The 20,784-nt window shown below is 44.1% G+C and overlaps 1 long non-coding RNA gene across 1 annotated transcript in view; it reads right to left on the minus strand.

Moving 5' to 3' along the window:
• Window positions 1–898: 898 nt before the first annotated feature.
• Window positions 899–20,784, minus strand: part of LOC127528804 (uncharacterized) — a 96,135-nt gene continuing 76,249 nt past the window's right edge. Inside the window, exon 3 of the long non-coding RNA XR_007935415.1 lies at window positions 899–1,019. This is a non-coding gene — a long non-coding RNA (uncharacterized LOC127528804). The remainder of the gene's footprint in view (window positions 1,020–20,784) is intronic.

A 20,784-nucleotide genomic window follows, 5' to 3' on the forward strand; every position in this document is an offset into this window, starting at 1 on the left:
CAGGTTGGTTATTGTTCCCACTTACATCCACCATCTTTTACCCAGCTGGGTAATAAATAAGCTTTTCACTTCGACACCCAAAACCATTGTGTCTACAAACATAGGAAGTTCACTCATGACTGTAGGGGACTGACATCTGAGATCTGACTACACTCCAGTGGTCAAAAACGGGACGAAACCCCATTACACCCGAGACGTCCAGTAACTGATCTGTTTTAAGGTGTCTTTGGCTACTGAAGTGGAGACCCCAGTTATGCTGATGTTTGTCATGTTGTGTTGACAGCCATTCTTATGGGTTTTATTAGACAGTAGTAGGTAAAAGACATTGGAAGCAAAGGGGTCTTGTGGCCTTTGTGAAGTCTGCAGGGTCCCTGCACCATTCCTGGTAAGGAACACCTAAAGTAGGGACACCTAAAGCCAGCGTCACATTGCAAGCCTTCGAGTTTGAGGGTTTCTCAAACTTGATGAGTGCAGTTGCTGATCATGATGTCTGATTACACAGCTAAGTATTGCAGGGTGTGTTGAATTACTGGCTCCATGGTGACTTCACATTGTCAAAGTATTGCCTGCTCAGCTGTTGTTCTCATGGCCACTAACGTCCTGCCTGACTGCGCCAGTTTACAGGTACAGTAAGTTCAGCTGCAGACTCGGCCCTGTTTGTGGGGTGCAAAACATCAGCGTTTCTCATTCCTTGTCACTGCCTTTATATGCATTGTACAGTCATATGATAAAGTCTGGGAACCCCTCTTAATTCTTTGGATTTTTGTTTCTCATTGGCTGAGCTTTCAAAGTAGCAACTTCCTTTTAATATGTGACATTCCTTATGGAAAGAGTAGGATTTCAGCAGTGACATTAAGTTTATTGGATTAAAAGAAAATATGCAATATGCATCCATCCATCCATCCATTATCCAACCCGCTATATCCTAACTACAGGGTGGAGCCAATCCCAGCCAACACAGGGCGCAAGGCAGGAAACAAACCCCGAGCAGGGTGCCAGCCCACCGTAGGGCGCACACACTAGGGACAATTTAGAATCGCCAATGCACCTAATCTGCATGTCTTTGGACTGTGGGAGGAAACCGGAGTACAGCAGACGCAGACACAGGGAGAGCATGCAAACTCCACACAGGGAGGACCCGGGAAGCGAACCCGGGTCTCCTAACTGCGAGGCAGCAGCGCTACTCACTGCGCCACTGTGCTGCCCATATGCAATATGCATCATAATGAAACTAGACAGGTGCATAAATGTGGGCACCCCAACAGAAATATGACATCAATACTTAGTTGAGCCTCCTTTTGTCCTCTAGACGCTGTCCTCCTATAGCCTCTGATGAGTGTCTGATTCTGGATGGAGGTGTTGTTGACCATTCTTCATACAAAATCTCTCCAGTTCAGTTCAATTTGATGGACAGCCTGCTTCAAATCATCCCATAGATTTTCGATGATATTCAAGTCGGGGGACTGTGACGGCCATTCCAGAACATTGTACTTCTCCCTCTGCATGAATGCCTTTGTAGATTTCCAACTGTGTTTTCGGTCATTGTCTTGTTGGAATATCCAACCCCTGTGTAACTTCAACTTTGTGACTGGTGCTTGAACATTATCCTGAAGAATTTGTTGATCTTGGGTTGAATTCATCCAACCCTCGACTTTAACAGGGGCTCCCGTCCCTGAACTAGCCACACAGCCCTACAGCATGATGGAACCAAATTTGACAGTAGGTAGCAGGTGTTTTTCTTGGAATGCAGTGTTCTTCTTCCGCCATGCAACGGCTTTTTGTTCTGACCAAATAACTCCATTTTGCTTCATCAGTCCAAAGCACTTTGTTCCAAAATGAATCTGGCTTGTCTAAATGAGCATTGGCATACAACAAGCGACTCTGTTTGTGGTGTGAGTGCAGAAAGGGCTTCTTTCTCATCACCCTGCCATACAGATGTTTGAATTGTGGAACGATGTACAGATACACCATCTGCAGCCAGATGTTCTTTGGAGGTGATCTGTGGGTTGTCTGTCACCATTCTCACAATCCTGCTCATATGCTGCTCCTGTATTTTTCTTGGCCTGCCAGACCTGCTGGGTTTAACATCAACTGTGCCTGTGGCCTTCCATTTCCTGATTCCATTCCTTACAGTTACAGAAACTGACAGTTTAAACCTCTGAGATGGCTTTTTGTAGCCTTCCCCTAAACCAGGAGATTCAACAATCTTTGTTTTCAGATCTTTGGAGAGTTGCTTTGAGGATCCCATGCTGTGACTCTTCAGAGGAGAGTCAAAGGGAAGGAAGCACAACTTGTAGTTGACCACCTTAAATCCCTTTGTATCTCATGATGGACACACCTGTCTGTGAAGTTCAAGGCTTAACGAGCTCATCCAACCATTCAAATCAGCACAATGACAAGGGGACCCACATTTGTGCACAGCCAGTTTTTCAAATTTGATTTAATTTCATACAACTAAATACTGCGTCACTAAAAATCTTTGTTCGGAAAACACCGCAGTACTCCTAGGAAATGAAAGACATACCACTGTTACCTTTTATGTTGAAAGGAGAGTCAACTATTATGCAGGCTGAGAGGGGGTCACAAACTTTTTCATATGCATTGTACTTCTGCCTGAGTGCTCATCGGCTGTCAGCTTCCACATTTATGCAGAGCCTGCCCCAAGACTAAGGACCAAATCAAACCTGCTTGAGGAACAAGTCACAGATTGGGTCACTGCGGATGTCAGACCACACGACTAGCAGTCACAGGACTCTGCTGCCTCACTAAGATTATATAAATGAAAGTCGCTGTGAAAGTTATGTAATGTGACTTGGTGTTAAAGAGGGCCAAAATGAACACTCAGGTACCGGAACCCTTGAGTTAGTATTAGGACTCATGGAGGACCCACCTATTGGTCCCAGGACTTTTTCAAGAAACCTGTGCACTGTTTATATACAGTGCATCCAGAAAGTATTCCCAGCGCTTCATCAGTTTTTCCACATTTTGTTATGTTACAGCCTTATTCCAAAATGGATTCAATTAATTTTTTTCCTCAGAATTCTACACACAACACCCCATAATGACAACATGAAAAAAGTTTACTTGAGGTTTTTACAAATTTATTAAAAATAAAAAAACTGAGAAATCCCATGTCCATAAGTATTCACAGCCTTTGCTCAATACTTTGTCGATGCCCCTTTGGCAACAATTCCAGCCTCAAGTCTTTTTGAATATGATGCCACAAGCTTGGCACACCTATCCTTGGCCAGTTTGGCCCATTCCTCTTTGCAGCACCTCTCAAGCTCCATCAGGTTGGATGGGAAGCGTCGGTGCACAGTCATTTTAAGATCTCTCCAGAGATGTTCAATCGGATTCAAGTCTGGGCTCTGGCTGGGCCACTCAAGGACATTCACAGAGTTGTCCTGAAGCCACTCCTTTGATATCTTGGCTGTGTGCTTAGGGTCGTTGTCCTGCTGAAAGATGAACCGTCACCCCAGTCTGAGGTCAAGAGCGCTCTGGAGCAGGTTTTCATCCAGGATGTCTCTGTACATTGCTGCAGTCATCTTTCCCTTTATCCTGACTAGTCTGCCAGTCCCTGCCACTGAAAAACATCCCCACAGCATGATGCTGCCACCACCATGCTTCACTGTAGGGATGGTTCCTGGTTTCCTCCAAACGTGACGTCCTGCATTCACACCAAAGACTTCAATCTTTGTCTCATCAGACCAGAGAATTTTCTTTCTCATGGTCTGAGAGTCCTTCAGGTGCCTTTTGGCAAACTCCAGGCGGGCTGCCATGTGCCTTTTACTAAAGAGTGGCTTCCGTCTGGCCACTCTACCATACAGGCCTGATAGGTGGATTGCTGCAGAGATGGTTGTCCTTTTGGAAGGTTCTCCTCTCTCCACAGAGGACCTCTGGAGCTCTGACAGAGTGACCATCGGGTTCTTGGTCACCTCCCTGACTAAGGCCCTTCTCCCCCAATCGCTCAGTTTAGATGGCTGACCAGCTCCAGGAAGAGTCGTAGTCGTTTCGAACTTCTTCCACTTACAGATGATGGAGGCCACTGTGCTCACTAGGACCTTCAAAGCAGCAGAAAGTTTTCTTTAACCTTCCCCTGATTTGTGCCTCGAGACAATCCTGTCTCGGAGGTCTACAGACAATTCCTTTGACTTTATGCTTGGTTTGTGCTCTGACATGAACTGTCAACTGTAGGACCTTCTATAGACAGGTGTGTGCCTTTCCAAATCATGTCCAGTCAACTGAATTTACCACAGGTGGACTCCAATGAAGCTGCAGAAACATCTCAAGGATGATCAGGGGAAACAGGAGGCACCTGAGCTCAATTTTGAGCTTCATGGCAAAGGCTGTGAATACTTATGGACATGGGATTTCTCCATTTTTTTATTTTTAATAAATTTGCAAAAACCTCAAACTTTTTTCATGTTGTCATTATGGGGTGTTGTGTGTAGAATTCTGAGGAAAAAAATGAATTTAATCCATTTTGGAATAAGGCTGTAACATAACAAAATGTGGACAAAGTGATGAAGCGCTGGGAATACTTTACGGATGCACTGTATATAAAAAAAAAAAAACCTCGAGGCTTTACTGAAAGTAAAATGTGGGAAGTGGAGGACAGCAGTAAGCCGTTTGATGAATTCAGGGACACTGACACAATGCAAGAGCTGGAAGAGTAAAGACGGAGGGAGAGAAGGTGACAAAAAACAAGAAGGGGGGCAGGCATCCCCCACACCTAACAGCAGTGAGGTGCTCAGAGTTTCTTGTCTCGTGTTCTATTTGCCATTACCTTCAGTCTTTTAAAGAGACGAGGCTGCTGCAGGGGGCATTGGGAGTGGGAATGAGAAGCCAGTTCAAGCATATGGCAGACAGCTTAGTGGGCTTTCATTTGTGGGCAGGTTAGGGTTCAGAGATGACAGCGGACCCCCAAGGTGACGGCACGGGTGCCTGGATTGTTGTGTTCACCATGAGGATCTGCCTGTCTTTGTTATTATATAGTGCCTTCATATCTGTGTGTCTTGTTATACTGTGCCATGTCTATATATCTGTATAGTGCCTTCCACAAGAGTGTCTCTATTGATTACATGACGGTGTTTTCAGTGTGTCAGTTGCAGAGCACCTTTCACTTCTGTTTGTCTTTCTGTCTTTTCATCACATTGTGCCTTTCACATATGTCATCTACTGTAGATTGTGTCTTTCTCCACTAGTTTTCTATATTTTATAGTGCATTGCCTATCTGTCATGTAGCACCTTTCACATTCTGCACAAGAGTTTGTGGAGCTCAGCCTCTTGGGTCACTGGATCATCCTGTTAGAGCAGCGTTTCCCAAACTCGGTCCTGGGGACCCCCTGTGGCTGCAGGCTTTTGTTCCAATCAGCTTCTGTTTTTAATTGAACTCCTGGGCTAATTAAGTGATGTGTTATTTCCCAAGTTCTGTGTTTAGGGAACAACCTAGAAATTAGAAAAATAAGTTTGCTAAAAAAAAAAAATATTCAAATGTACCAAGCAGTTATATGGGAATAATGTATATATTGTTTCTTTTTAACAGTATTTTCATCTTGATTTTCATTCTACTTTTCTAGGTGTTCTAATTGTCTAATTCAGGGGTCCTCAATCACAGTCCTGGAGGGCCGCAGTGGCTACAGGTTTTTGTTCTAACCCAGTTGCTTAATTAGAAAGCAATTATTGCCAATAATTTAATTTCATGGCTTGTTAGTGCTTTAACTCTGCTATGTCAGGTAATTCTCATATCCTAGATTTTCTTCCCCTTTCTAAGGATATCATCCAAATGATTTGAAAGCTAAAATGGAGGAGTAATTCTCAGTCCTTCACTTTTTCTCTTCACTTTCCTTCCAAGTTTTTCATTAAGTCCAATAGTGCATGATAAATACACACAGGTGTAAATGGTAACAAGCTAAATGGATAAATGCTGGTCTTTTTTGTCATTTGCATGTTATTACTAATTAGGAGCAATTAAAAACCAAGAATACAGCTGTTTAAGACTAAAATAAGTAATAAGGGTTCAAAATCTTAACGAGTGAGACAACTAAAGTGAAACAAAAGTGTTACTTGACCAATTAGTGCTTCTTACCATACCATACCATTTTTATTTGTTAAGCGCTTAAAAACACAGCATTACAACTGACCGAAGCGCTGTACAGTTAAAACAAGCAAGACTAAAAGCAAAATATTAAAAACAAACATTAAGAGAGAATTAAAACAGAGACACTAAAAACAGGTCAGGGGACCCAATAAAACAGAGAAATAGCAAAAAGCAAGTGGAAATAAGACAGGTTAAGAATTAAAAGCCAATGTGAAGAAGTGCGTTTTTAGGTGTGATTTGAATGTGGCGACTGAAGCAGCTTGCCTAACCACTAAAGGTAAGGAGTTCCAGAGCCTAGGTGCACAAACGGAAAAAGCCCTTTCACCACGAACTTTAAAATGTGCCTTGGGAACGGTTAGGAGCAGCTGATCTTCTGATCTAAGAACACGAGGGGGATTGTGACGATGGAGCAAGACATTCAAGTAGGCAGGGGCTAGACCATTTAGTGCCTTATAGGTTAAGAGGAGTATCTTAAAATCAATTCTGAATCTAACCGGCAGCCAGTGTAGGGTTTTTAAAATCGGTGTAATGTGTTGTCTTCTTATTAAGCAATTGGGTTGGAGCAAAAACCTGCAGCCACTGCGGCCCTCTAGGACCGTGATTGAGGACCCCTGGTCTAATTAATCCATTATTTACTAATTAGTGGGTCTGACTCCAAAGCAGTTGCAGCCTTTGATTATTCTGTGTTGTTTGCTGGGTGTCTGATCTGCTTGTTTTAAATTGTCATTAATAAGATACAACAAAGAGAGAAAAACTGCACAGAGAAAGGGCAAAATAGAATGAAATCAACAAAAGAGAGTTAAGCATTTAAATCTATAGAAAAAGCAGAAATATTTCTAAATGTCTTATAAATGTAAAAATCCTGCTGCTGTGCTTTTCTGAATGTCAAGTAAAAGAAAAAAAAACAGCTAATTAAATGAGATGAGTGCTCTCAGGTGTTGTCACTGATTAGGCGTCTGGTTGGAACAAAAACCTGCAGTCACAGTGAGCCCCCAGGACTGAGTTTGGGAAACACTGCGTTAGACAGACAGATAGATCATCCTTTGTATCTTATTACACTCTGCCTTTCATATTGATCTCTCCACTATATAGTGCCTTTCATGACTGGGTTTCTGTTAATTACCTGGCTAGAGCAGGGGTCGCCAACTCCAGTCCTGGAGGACCACCATGGCTACAGGTTTTGATCCCAACCCTTTTTTTTAATTGAGTGCCTGGTTTGTGCTGCTAATTAATTTCTTGTGAATTCATTGTAATTGACTTCTCTTTTAAGATTTGTTCCCCTGAATTTCTTCATCGTTCCCCTGAATTGCTTCATTTCTTTCCTTAAATGGCACCAAACAGAAATGAAATGTGAAGTGAGGTTGCCAACAGAAGACCAACTAAGTCAGGGCCTCAACCTCCAACCAGCTGTTAAATGAGGCGCCGATTCTTGTCGTTAATTAAACTCGTTCTTTAATTCCGTGGCTTGTTGCTGCTCTCGTGGTGCTTTAGCAGACATTTCTGACATTATTGATTTTCTCTTTTCTAAGAGCAGCGCTGTTAAAATGTTTTGGGTGACCTGAGCAGACCAACATTCCTGAGACCTTCACCTTTCTTTCTTTTCAGATATTGTGTGATGGACACCAGTTGTTTTGGCGCATTTTGTATCTCATTCTTGTTTGGTTGTTAATTAAATAAAAAGAAACAATTAAGGGGCCTGAGTCTTCAAGAGCAAATCAAATAAAATGAATTCAAATTTAAATCAATTAGCAGCAAAAACTGGTCAGTCATTAAGAAAAGGGTTAGAATGAAAACCTGCAGCCACAATGGTCCTCCAGGACTGGACTGAGTGACCTCTGCTGCAAACGAACCAAGTATGAAAACACTTAACATTTGCCCAGTGCAATTTTTGGGTTGGGGGGGGGGGTTACCCCAGTGCTGCTGGGACCCTCCACAGTCTTGCTGACACCAGAAGTAGAATACATCTGAAGACAACCAGGAGTGAATTCTGCTTAAAACTGGGTGGGAACAATTAGACAGCCCCTCGAGTGTCCCACTTCATTTAAGAGGTGTCGGTGAGGCCAGCGGGGGGCGCCTACCCTGTGCTGCACATTTTGTATCTCATTATTTATTGTTTGACTGTTAATTAAATAAAAAGAAACATTTAAGGGGTCTGAGTCTTCAAGAGCAAAAAGTAGCGGCTCTGAGACTAGGGATCTGAACTGGCAATCGGGAGGTTGCCAGTTCGAATCCCGTAAATGCCAATAGGGACTCTGCTCTGTTGGGCCCTTAACCTGCAATTGCTGAGCGCTTTGAATAGTGAGAAAAGCGCTATAAAACTGCAAAGAATTATTATTATTAAATCAAATAAAATGAATTCAAAAGAAGTTAATTAGCAGCATAAACAGGTCACTCATTAAGAAAAGGGTTTGAATGAAAACCTGCAGCCAGGTTTGGAGTTGGCGACCCCTGGTCTAGAGAGTAGTTGTCCCATCTATTATTATTGGTTATATAGTGTCTTTCACATCTAGTAACTGCCATTCTTTCAAAATTGAGTTTTTGGACTTACTGGGTCTTTCCTGATGATCTATGGTAGTGGTGATGGCCAAATACGTCTTCATTCCGGTCACAGCACAATGGAAGAAGCTCGTATGGACATCGTATTTTAGAAACACCTGGCAGCTCCACTGACCAAGAAGATGTGACATATCAGGTTTTATAACAGTTGGTGAGAGCTGCTGATCAATACGGTGCAGGGTGTCCATAAAGTCCATATGCAATTTAAAGTAGTTGTAACTTTGAAAGTATATGTGATAGGAAGAATCTGTAAAAAGGATTAGAAAGAAAAAACACTTACATTTTTTTATTGTTCTTATTAATTTTGAACATGTCCACCATCCTCACTAATACAAAGAGTAATACGATTCTGTAGTTCTCGCATTTTCAAGCTGATTTTCAGTAATACCAGCAATCACATCAGTTATCCTCGCTTGCAAGTCTTCTGAAGCTCGAAGTTTGGTTGAATCAACATCCGTTTATTTCTCCCCATAAAAGGAAATCCAATGGAGTCCAATCTGGCGAATGTGGAGGCCAAGAAAATGATCCACCTCCTCCAATCCATCTGTTAGGGACTTTGTCATGTAGAAACTGTCTAACATGCAAAGCCAAGTGATAAGGAGCGCCATCTTGTTGAAACACTGCATTCTCTATCAGTCCTAATTGTTCAAGTTGAGGAAGAAAGTCATTTTGCAGCATTTCTAAATAGTGTGAAAGGCGCTATATAGGCGCCCGACACAGACTGACACCGGAGGCACGTGTAAAAATCAAACAAAAAGACTTTATCTTCTTCAGCTGGGGCCATGTCTTCCCAGTGTCCCTCAGCCCTAGCACAGTCCCACACAAGCACACCAAATGTAACAAAATACTCCATCCTCCGACTCCGGCGCCTCAAGTAGTGGCTGCTGGCTCCTCTTCTAGCCCACCCAGAAGTGCTCCAGGTGACCTAATTCAGGCTGCACTTGCGGGTGGGCTACATCACATCCCATACGGGCCCAGGAAGCCATGCAGCACCCCCTGGGAGGTGGCCACAGAGCCCAACAGGCCTGAGCTCCGAAGTTCCATGATTGTGGCCCTGATGCGACCCAGGGGGGCTGCCACCAAGTGTTCTGGGGGAAGTAAGAAGCCTCTCATGGCTGCTCCCCCGGATTGAGTGTCAAAGGGGCGTCCCGGCCGTCCGCCATCACCATTAACAGCACGCCCTTCAAAACAGAATGGCCCTACGACTCGATTTTTTCCCAAAGCACACCACATATTAACTTTGGGAGAATCTCTTTCATGTTCAACACACTCGTGGATTTTCAGTTCCCCAAATATGGCAAAAATAAAACTTCTAAAGACAATAAAAACAAACCAAACCAGATACGTCAAGCTTTGTAATCCTTTTTACGAATTCTTTCTAGCACAGATAACTCACAAAGCTACGACGGTTTTAAATTGCACACGGATTTCATGGACGCCCTGTATAGTGCCTTTCATAACTGTGCCTCTGTTCTTTTACGCTCCTCAGAGATCATCGTTTGTGGGTTTTCTTGTGTTTTTCTTGCTGATTTCAAGTCTGTGTTTAGTTTTTTTTTCTTGCATGTCCAGCTAATTATATTATTGCATGATATTTGTTATAATTAGCCTGAGCGTATTACAAGATTTAACGGCAGTTGTCAGTATTTTTATGTTACGGACGGCATTAGCAGTGATTGATTGCAGTTGTTTTCTTACCTCGTAATTGTATTCATCCTGCAGTCCGTTTCTGTTTTGTTGTGTGGTTCATTCACGACGTCGCCCAATTACCGCAGATCTTCAGAAGATGTACAGATTGTACTTTAGCTGTCCACTTGGTGACCGGGGTGTATCTTGGGCCCCACATGTCATCTGATTAACAAAAAATAAAATGGATGCATTAAAATGAAAGATCTGAACGAAACAATCGTAAAAACCACTCGCAGGGTTAGAGGAGGCCAATCCTGCTGCTTTGAGAGCGAGAGGCCTGGACAGGGAGGGCCAAAGACTAAACTGTAAGAGGCGGTCCGGACTGGCGCTCGTCATGGTGATGTGTGGCACCGCCGCCACCCTGACCCACATCTCGGCCCCTGCAGACCCAGCTCCAGGTGCTTTATGCATTACCCACCCAGACAGCAGCCGGTGACCACACCTGACCGATTCTTTCATCAATAGGGGTCTCAATGTGCTGACATGATCAGGACCGTCTTCACAGCATTATGGGCCCCCGGGCAAAGCAGTGCACTGGGGTCCCCTACCTACACAAGCACTCAGCAAGTCATAACATACATAGATTAACATGGAGCCCACACAACTGCCCAGCGTGCCCATGTGTTAAGATGGCACCTAGGCATGATATCTGCTCATTGACCTGTCCATGTGGCAAATGGACAACATGGAAACTGTTTATTTCTTTAGGTGGCAAATCGGTAACACCAGGGCCCTGTAATCTGTTTGGATGGAATATGGAGAACACTGGGACCATTTATTCTTCAAGTGGAAAAGGGACAATACTGGCACATTTTATGTCTTGTGTGGCAAATGGGTCACACTGAGACTTGGTTATGTCCTAAGGTGGCAAATGGGCAGCACTGGTACAGTTTCCATCTTTAGGTAACAAATGGGTAACACCAGGAAACTGGGTAACTGTTAGTTGGGACACAGAGAAGCCTGGCATGCTTAATGCTTTAGGTAACACCAGGGCTCAGTGTGTGCTTGGGTGGCAAATGGACCACTCCAGGACATTTATATCTTTAGCTGCAAACTGGTAACACTGGGTCCCTGTTTGTCTAAAGCTGGCAAATGGACAACACTGGTGCACATTATGTCTTTTAATAATAATAATAATTCATAACATTTATATAGCGCGTTTCTCACGACTCAAAGCGCTATCCACACAGGGAGGAACCGGGAAGCGAACCCACAATCTTTTGGTGGCAAATGGGTAGCGCCAGGGTCCTGTATGTGTTTGGATGGCAAATGGAGAACACTGGGACGTTGTTAGGTAATAAATGGGTAACATCTGGGTCACTATGTCTTACATGGCAAATGGGTAACACTGGGCCCCATTATATAATTAGGAGTCAAATGGAAAACACTCTCCATGTTATTAAATGGCCTGTGCTATAAGCCCCACTGCAATGAAGTCACAATTTCCAGCTCCTCCTTCACTCTAACTCACCACTTGAGAAAGACATCAATTTTAAGTAAAGCTCTTCCTCTTTTTTGTTTCGATGGCCATCGCTGTTGCTCAGAAAAGAAAAACGAGGGAAACGAGACCGCGGAGTAAAATGAATGGCGACGGGCGCCGCCTGAAGTGAAGCGAAGCGGCCGGGAGGGAGGGGATCGTGAAACTAATTCCAGTTTTCAATACGGAAAGGGACCTGTTGAGTTTGAAAAGGTAAAACCTCATAAGCGAAATAAAATGCAGATGTAGAAGAGGAAAAAAGGAAAGCGGCCGAGGGGGATGGAGCGATTCGCCCCGGCAGGGTCGACGCAGTTCTGACCTCTCAGTCTCCGGTTTATTAAAGCCCTCAATCGGCACACATGACGCACGAGCAGCTGGAGAGACGGGACGACGCGACGCTACCGTGAAGCGCAGAACCAGAACGTTGGCCGCCGTCGCCTGCCAATAATGAAGACGTGACAGGCCGCCGCACTATGTGCCAAACTTTTTTTTTTGTTCCAGTTAGTCTTTAATCATGTAAGAAAAAAAAATGTCACACGTCAAAGATTTGGAATTGAGAAAAGAGAAGGAACAAAACAACCATAAAGCACATCCAGCCGCGTGATTTATCCAACAAATCTATCTGGGAGCCTGGCGACGCGGAAACGTTAACTGGTCGCGTTCGCGCACATCGCGGGGAGTCGTCGGCGTGCTGCTGCTGTTTGCGTTCTTGCTTCCGAGTATTTGAGCGACTCCGAGATTACATCGAGTGGGCCAAACGACTCCTTTAAGAGGCTCTCCTCGGTCCGGTAAAATTCACAATGAATCTCTGAGACTCCACAGCCGGACCTCCTGTTTGCTAGAAAAATCGAACCAAATGCACGGCAGAGAGAAAAGCCGAGGGCGGGATAGCCGTGTTTCTAAAAACGCCGTTGAACCGGAGAAGGAACGGACATTTGCGCTATAAATAAGTGAGCGAGTCATTTTAAACGAGGGCGGAAAGCCGAGAGCGACCATAGCGCGGCGACTCTTGTCAAGGCCGGCATTACCAATTAGGCGACCAGTTTGGGGCTGGGGGGCGCTCAAATTTTATTAAACAATACAGACCAACGAACACTCGGACACAATGCGACCGTCCGATTGTATTGTTTCGTCAGATGTTCTGCTACACAATCCAATAACAGCAAGAGCAACAATAATGATGACAATGATACTAATACAGAAACTGTGGTATAGAAGACCCGGGCACGGCCCATTAAAATGAAACGATGAGACAGGACTGCAGCAGCGCGTGAACGCATTGCACGAGGCTGATGACGTTCAAACTTTAATCATCACTCGAATGGGTTGACATAAAACCTTCGTGTTAAAAGTTGGCGAATATCATCGAGTGCCGTTCAGTCCCATCTACGAGATTCGCTCTCTGCACGTTAAAGCGCCTCTCGCGGGGAAAAAAGAAAACTCGGTGATTGGATAGTTTGATTGCCATATTTGCATACAGTAAAAAGGAATTGTGGGTAAAGATTCCTGCTTAAAAACAATAATTTATACTTCAGTTTCATTGAATTTTGTGATTGCATTAAATTTGCTGATTTAGTTGACATATATATGTTATTGAGCTACCTTGGTGAAATTTAAGCTACAACGGCACCATCATCTTAAAATGAATATTTGGTTATTTGAACATTTTTTTCGTTTTGTAGGAAAACGTTAAATGCAGTGACTAAAGCAAGCTGATGTCGCAGAGTTTGTATTTGTTTTCTGAATTTGCAGTCCTCAGGGTCCTGTTTTTCTGAGACATTCTTGTAAACACACATTGCTATAAGTGATCAATCGCTGCTCACAACATTCTGAAATTGTAAACTCACTGTTTTTATTTCAGACCCTCCATACTTCATTGTCCCCGGTCCTTTCTTCAGGTTTGGCTGTGATGATTCTACTCAAAGCCAAGGGGGTGGCTGGGTGTCATTTACACCATCACTTACTATTACATTCCATCTGAACTAGTGTGGTGCTGAGGTGTCACCCATTGTATGGCTGCACTTGGGTCCTAATCTGGATCCTGAGTTGGCTTGTCGTGTGGTGGGTGCGGCAATGCACTGTATCAGCGGGTGCTCCTAACCTCTCTCTCTTACACTCATGAAGTATAAAGGTGCTAGGAACGATGCCTTCAGAGAAAATAAGAACCTAAGAAATTTGACCAACGAGAGGAGACAATTCAGTCCATCAAGCCCGTTTGTTTAGCTAATAGCTAAGCTGTCCTAATATCTCATCCAGATTCTACTTAAAGGTCAGATAGATAGATACTTTATTAATCCCAAGGGGAAATTCACATACTGTTGTTGAGGTTTCTCCTTCAACTCCATGTCTCATTTGTTTTGTTTTGTTCCAGAGTCCCGCAGCTCTTTGCGTGAAGAAGTGTTTCCTGACTTCAGTTTTAAATGCTCTTCCCCTTAATTTCCAGTGATGCCCTCAAGTACGTGATTCACCTTTACACTGAACAAATGTTGATGGATATATATATATATATATATATATATATATATATATATATATATATATATATATATAATTATAATAAAAAATACTGGGATGAGACAAGACTTGTTCAGAGAGACACTTTCACGTCCTGCGGGACGAGACTTTGTGCCAAGAGATTTAACCACACCCGGGGACGGAACTAAAAGTCAAAGAGTCGATGACAAAGTAGAACGTTGTAAAGAATTTAAAAACATTGGCGCAAACAAACGGAAATTATTACTCAGTGAAATAATGGAACAGCGAAAAGAGATCAAATATATTGTTTGGATTTAAACTTGAAGTCAGAGACTTGTAGATCGTCTAATTGGTGTTGCCATCAGGGAAAAGTCGTGTTTCTTCCCAATGAAGAGGCCTATCCGTGAGAATTTAAAGATTTGTTGTTTGGTGAAAGTGAAATCTACATACGCGAGTGGCAGAGATGTGAAGTGGCTGGCATGTAGCGCAGGCCGTGCGGTTCACAAGCAAAGCGAGCAGGGGGCAAAGCCCCCTGGTATCTTATATATAAACGTCTACGCCTGGAAGTGTGTGTGTGTCTGTCTGTCCGGCCTGGAAGTGCAAGGCTACAGCAAGGCTACTTAACGAGTCAGAAAAAGAAAGCGACTCTGTCACCAAAGTAAAACTGTCGAGAAAAAAGAGAAACTTGCTTAGCCGCAAACACGCAAGCAAGGTGAGCACGTTGCCAAAACTAAACCTCCTAGGAGAGAGATGCCCAGAAGAGTTTCAATTACCTGACATCTCTGTGTTTCAGTTTTTTTTTTTTCTGATGATTTCATTAGTTTCTAGGACCCCAAGCTTTTTACATCATGGGCTTACACAGCTAGTGTCATAATAAAAGGATAAGTACCTGTGTGTCTGTGTGTCCATCCTGTCTCTGTCATTCCAACAGATGGTGCATCACAAATATTTATTGTAATAAAAATGCATTGCAATTGTCAGCAGATGGTGCATCACAAACATTTGTAGTAATCGCATTTTATCACTACACGTTTGTGATGTGCCATTTGTTGGAAATGCAAATGCAAGGCACTTTATTAATACATGCATTTCAATATATGGTGCACTAGAAACATTAACTTTAATGTCGATGACTTCGATTCCAGCCTGTCTTAGATGGGTAGCACAACTAGTGATTAAAGAAAACATCCATCCATTTTCCAACCTGCTGAATCCGAACACAGGGTCACGGGGGTCTGCTGGAGCCAATCCCAGCCAACACAGGGCAGGAACCAATCCCAGGCAGGGTGCCAACCCACCGCAGGACACACACAAACACACCAAGCACACACTAGGGCCAATTTAGAATCGCCAATCCACCTAACATGCATGTCTTAGAACTGTGGGAGGAAACCCACGCAGACATGGGGAGAATATGCAAACTCCACGCAGGGAGGACCCGGGAAGCGAACCCGGGTCTCCTAACTGTGAGGCAGAAGCGCTACCACTGCGCCACCGTGCCGCCTATTTAAAGAAAACAGTGCTAACTAAAACTAACTTTTATATACACACACATATATAATTATGGGTTATAGGGTACCTGTCAAAAAATACAAAGAGTACACGAGTATTGAACCTTGGACGTCAGAGATTCAGGCCTATGGATATAATACTCTGACTTACACCCTGTCAAGTAAGTAAACCAGCCGCCGTGGTGCAACATCTGAGGCTTCGTTTCAGGCATTGATTTCCAAGGTTCGATCTCCCCAAGGGGAAGCAAAGGTGCGTCCGCCAGTTGAGCCCCAATTAGGGCGAAACACGTGTTGTGTTTTTGTAGTCTCTTTGTATTATTTGACAGGTTTATGACCTGCTTCTCGCAATAGAGAGGGCTCGGTGGATGTTTGCTGAATGGCCAATCAACCACAAGCGCTGCCTGGTAGGTGAGCACCCAAATAATCAGACCTATGAATGGATGTATACTGGTGTGTGTGTGTGTGTGTGTTTGTATAACTATGGAAGCGCAGGTCTGTGATACGGTTTGCATATTCCATCCATCCATTTTCCAACCCGCTGAATCCGAACACAGGGTCACGGGGGTCTGCCGGAGCCAATCCCAGCCAACACAGGGCACAAGGCAGGAACCAATCCTGGGCAGGGTGCCAACCCACCGCAGGGTTTGCATATTAGTTGCTAGAAATCCACAAAGGGAGAAAATGAGTCACGTATCTTAAAATGGTTTTTATTCCTAAGCTTTTGAAAACCTACCAGGTGTCCCCATCAGAGGCAAATGATTAGATGTATAGGAATCAAAGACAATATATAGCGAATGGAGGGGTTAATAATGTAGGGTTCAGAGGGTGTTGGTCATAAAGTCTTTTTTATTATTTAGATGTTCTGCTTTTTAAGCCTGCATATGTTGAGTCCCAGTGTCTGTTAATGGCGTTTTCACTTGTTAGCCACGACTCATGCCACCCAGCTTGTATTCAAATTCTCTTATCAGTCCTCATTTCTATTCTGCCTCCTTATATTTTAGGCCTGTTATCCATAATGCATCAATAAAACATGACATTTTCTCTGTCTTGTTCTAATACTCCATCTTGATGCCCGAGGGCACAGGTATAAACGCTGATTTAACATCTCAAGGCTAAAGGCTGGGATTCTGGTAAAGTCAACATAGTAAAGAGTATACAAGGGGAAAATGGGGTCACCCAGGGGTCTATATGACAAAACAGCACCCAGCAGCCATACCTGAGTAAAAGCAGAGAGACTTCTATGGAAGTGATTCAAGTAAGAGGAGGTGTTACTCAGAAGAAAACTGATCACGGAGAAGTGTACTGAAGTATCAAAACTGCAAGTAAATGTAGAATCTCTCTCCATCCATCCATCCATTATCCAACCCGCTATATCCTAACTACAGGGTCACGGGGGTCTGCTGGAACCAATCCAAGCCAGCACAGGGCGCAAGGCAGGAACAAATCCCTGGGCAGGGCGCCAGCCCACCGCAGGGCACACACACACACACCAAGCACACAATAGGGACAATTTAGGATCACCAATGTACCTAACCTGCATGTCTTTGGACTGTGGGAGGAAACCCACGCAGACACGGGGAGAACATGCAAACTCCACACAGGGAGGACCTGGGAAGCGAACCCAGCCGGGTCTCCTAACTGCGAGGCAGCAGCGCTACCCACTGTGCCACGTTGCTGCCCAGAATCTCTCATTTTATATTATATAGAATTGATATAAAATTAAACCATGCAACCATGCAGGCTGCCTTCTATTTGCCAGCCACTAAAGTCCGAGCCGAGTAACTATGATTGCAGCAGTGCCATTCAGTGCAAGCAGCCATCGAGTCCTAATTCAGCGGGGTGGACACGCATAGGAGAGGCCTGTAGGGTTCCCTGCTTTAAGAAGGAGCTCCTCCATTCCTGAAACCCTCTTTGTAAAGTGAATTTTTGAAATGCAAAACCTAATTACAATTCATCCATCCATCCATCCATCCATTTTCCAACCCGCTGAATCCGAACACAGGGTCACGGGGGTCTGCCGGAGCCAATCCCAGCCAACACAGGGCACAAGGCAGGAAACAATCCTGGGCAGGGTGCCAACCCACCGCAGGACACACAAACACACCCACGCACGAAGCACACACTAGGGCCAATTTAGAATCGCCAATCCACCTAACCTGCATGTCTTTGGAATGTGGGAGGAAACCGGAGCGCCCGGAGGAAACCCACGCAGACACGGGGAGAACATGCAAACTCCATGCAGGGAGGACCCGGGAATCGAACCCAGGTCCCCAGATCTCCCAACTGCGAGGCAGCAGCGCTACCCACTGCGCCACCGTGCCGCCCCAATTACAATTCATATAAATGGAAAATATTTCTTAAATGTTCACAGGCCTGCAAAGCAGCCCCCATTTTTGTTGCGATAACACTGAACTATGTGAATATCGAAGGAATAAGTTAAATAATAACCCAATCAGGCATGTCCTGCATTAAGTAATCTATCTACTATACAAGAAAACACGAAGGTCTGTGTGTCCAGTCCCTCTGAGCAACCTGATTGGTCAGTTTGACTTTGGTGACACAATCAGAAGAGGAAGTGCAGTGTGAGGCACACGAGGAGGAGTGACAGCATATGAGGGGTGCTGAGAGTGTCACCTCTAAAGATGACAACGATAAAACTGGACAGGAGGTGAGAAAGACGCCTTGAATATAATAACAGAGTCTGAGAAGCGGGCTTTATGGAAACACACTTGAGAATGCGTGCCGGTGAAGAGACATTCTCTCACACACACACACACACACGTGATTACCGAGGAAAGGCGCTGAAGGTTCACGTAAAACAACAGATTGCCTGTTACCTGTCCGGCTACTGTGGCAAGTAACTAATAAAGTGCTCACTTCTACTTTCACGTTCAAAGGAATGGCCTGGGCTTTCCCAACTGTTTCACAATCTGTTTCGGAGCAACATCTGAGAAGTCGCATGAAGTACACACGTGACAGTCACAAGACATGAACACACAGGCATTCTGTGGAGTTAGCCCCATTGCACTGGGCAGGCTGTAACTGACACTGGAATTGCATGTTTTCATTATTTAGCCCCGCCCTGTTCTGCAGGCTACCATGACGACCGTGTCTGAGCACCGCAGCATTGGCCGAGGACAGGACTGACGCTGGACTGCATGTTCTCCCTGTCCAGTCCATCCGCATTCCGCAGGCTGCCATGAGCGCAGTCTACAAAAACTCGACATCAGCTGGGACTCCGCGACACCAACATTCAGCCCCGCTGTCCTGACTCAGCCAGAGCTTCACCCCTGACGGGAGTTCAGATTCACGTTTATGTCTTTTTTGTTCACATTAGATTTTTTGGTTTAATTTTGATTAGGTACAGTACATCGTTCTTTATTTTTGATTTTCTCTGTGTATATCAGTTGCCTTTGCTGTGTTCCGTGTGTTTAATGAGAGACGCAGGCCAGGTGCCAATCACCCTATAAATCTGGAGGGTCTTGGTATTGGATTAACAGAAAATATGCAATATGCATCATAACAAAATTAGACAGGTGCATAAACGTGGGCACCCCAACAGAGATATGACATCAGTACTTAGTTGAGCTTCCTTTGAACCTCTAGACGCTGTCCTCCTATAGCCTTTGAGTGTCTGATTCTGGATGGAGGTATTGTTCACCATTCTTCATACAAATTCTCTCCAGTTCAGTTCAATCTGATGGACAGCCTGCTTCAAATCATCCCATAGATTTTTGATGACATTCAAGTCAGGGGACTGTGACAGCCATTCCAGAACATTCTACTTCTCCCTGTGCATGAATGCCTATGTAGATTTTCATTGTCTTGTTGGAATATCCAACCCCTGCGTAACTTCAACTTTGTGACTGATACTTGAACATTATCCTGAAGAAACTGTCGATATTGGGTTCAATTCATCCGACCCTCGACTTTAACAAGGGCCCCAGTCCCTTAACTGGCCACACAGCCCCACAGCATGATGGGACCTCCACCAAATTTGACAGTAGGTAGCAGGTGTTTGTCTTGGAATGCGGTGTTCTTCGTCTGCTTTTTGTTCTGACCAAATAACTCAATTTTTGTCTCATCAGTCCAAAGCACTTTGTTCCACAATGAATCTGGCTTCTCTAAATGAGCATTGGCATACAACAAGCGACTCTGTTTGTGGCGTGAGTGCAGAAAGGGCTTCTTTCTCATCACCCTGCCATACAGATGTTTGAATTGTAGAACGATGTACAGATACACCATCTGCAGCAGATGTTCTTGCAGGTCTTTGGAGGTGATCTGTGGTTGTCTGTCACCATTCTCACAATCCTGCTCATATGCCGCTCCTGTATTTTTCTTGGCCTGCCAGACCTGCTGGGTTTAACAGCAACTGTGCCTGTGGCCTTCCATTTCCTGATGACCTTCCTTACAGCTGAAACTGACAGTTTAAACCTCTGAGATGGCTTTTTGTAGCCTTCCCCTAAACCAGGAGACTCAACAATCTTTGTTTTCAGATCTTCGGAGAGTTGTTCTTAGGGTTTCCATGCTGTCACTCTTCAGAGGAGAGTCAAAGGGAAGGAAGCACAACTTGTAATTGACCACCTGAAATATCTTTATATCTCCTGATTGGACACACCTGTCTATCAAGTTCAAGGCTTAATGAGCTCATCAACCAATCAGCATTGAGCAGTGACAGGCATTCAAATCAGCACAATGACAAGGGGACCCACATTTGTGCACAGCCAGTTTTTCACATTTGATTTCATTTCATACAATTAAATACTGCGTCACTAAAAATCTTTGTTCGGAAAACACCGCAGTACTCCTAGGAAATAAAAGACATCCCACTGTTATCTTTGTAGTTGAAAGGAGAGTCAGTTATTATGCAGGCTGAGAGGGGGTCCCAAACCTTTTCATATGACTGTATATATATACACTTTAAATGTTCCAAAATTACAAAAATATCTTTAATGGGAGAGGAAATTTGAAAAACCTCT

The sequence above is a fragment of the Erpetoichthys calabaricus genome, chromosome 7, assembly GCF_900747795.2.
Source record: "Erpetoichthys calabaricus chromosome 7, fErpCal1.3, whole genome shotgun sequence".
In the NCBI taxonomy this organism is placed as follows: Eukaryota; Metazoa; Chordata; class Cladistia; order Polypteriformes; family Polypteridae; genus Erpetoichthys; species Erpetoichthys calabaricus.